At 49.3% G+C, this 365-nt stretch overlaps 1 non-coding gene across 1 annotated transcript; it reads right to left on the reverse strand.

Annotated features, from left to right (window-relative positions):
• Positions 1-82, reverse strand: Trnas-aga (transfer RNA serine (anticodon AGA)). Its single transcript has one exon. It is a non-coding gene; the product is annotated as a tRNA-Ser (tRNA).
• Positions 83-365: the final 283 nt, after the last annotated feature.

The following is a 365-nucleotide window of genomic DNA, read 5'->3' on the forward strand; positions in this document are numbered from 1 at the left end:
CGCAGTCGACAGGATTCGAACATGTGCGGGGAGACCCCAATGGATTTCTAGTCCATCGCCTTAACCACTCGGCCACGACTGCGGAGTTGCCGGAGCCGTTTCAACCCAGTGACCAAAAAGTGTGTAGACAAAGTAGAAACTTTTTTTTTTTGTTTCGGAAACAACGTTTTCTTACTATACTCGGTGACAACTTAAGAACGGCACCGGAAGTTGCCGCTGTGCCTTATCACCGTAGCCGGAGGTTTCTCCGCGCGGCGCAAGTAGGCCGTTACTGGGAATATTTTGAACATGGCGTGAGCAGTTCCCGTGATTTTTTCGACTTAATACGCTTACAAACGACTCCAGTGACGACAAACAAACTGCGT

Source organism: Haemaphysalis longicornis, unplaced genomic scaffold (genome assembly GCF_048455015.1).
Source record: "Haemaphysalis longicornis isolate Haplotype H1 unplaced genomic scaffold, Haemaphysalis longicornis Haplotype H1 scaffold_10, whole genome shotgun sequence".
Lineage (NCBI taxonomy): Eukaryota > Metazoa > Arthropoda > Arachnida > Ixodida > Ixodidae > Haemaphysalis > Haemaphysalis longicornis.